Genomic DNA, 535 nt, shown 5'->3' with positions numbered 1-535 from the left:
AGTTATTTTAAATAATAACACAATTTTACAATTTTACTGTTTTTGCTGTACTTTGGAACAAACAAATGCAGGCTTGGTGAGCAGAAGAGACCTCTTAAACATTAAAAACATTAAAAATCTTACTGTTCAAAAACTTTTTACTGGTAATGTATGTTAGCCTATAGTTTGAAGTTAAAGATATTAATATTAATTAGGTGAGTCTGAGACAATTATTTGACAGTGATTTTACATTTCGTTTGTATGAAGGCTAAATACAAATAAAAGGTGAACATTAATTTATTTGTGCTTGGGTTTTTTTTTTATTTTAAATATTATATAGTTTTATATGAGGTGTCATAGACTTGGCAAATTCATTTTTCATAAGTTTGCATGCACAGACATCGGTTGTGGGCGTTCTTGGCAGTTTTTACGAGGCTTAATGAAAGTTGTTGGTTACACTTTATTTCGATAGTCCACTTTAGACATTCGACTAACTATAAGTAACTTTGTCTAACTACATGTCAACTAATTCTCATTAATTTGCAACTACATGTCT

The sequence above is a fragment of the Sinocyclocheilus grahami genome, unplaced genomic scaffold, assembly GCF_001515645.1.
Source record: "Sinocyclocheilus grahami isolate Dianchi unplaced genomic scaffold, SAMN03320097.WGS_v1.1 scaffold3175.1, whole genome shotgun sequence".
NCBI classification, from domain to species: Eukaryota; Metazoa; Chordata; class Actinopteri; order Cypriniformes; family Cyprinidae; genus Sinocyclocheilus; species Sinocyclocheilus grahami.
The sequence above is the reverse complement of the archived record's forward strand: the minus strand, read 5'-3'. Positions refer to the sequence as shown.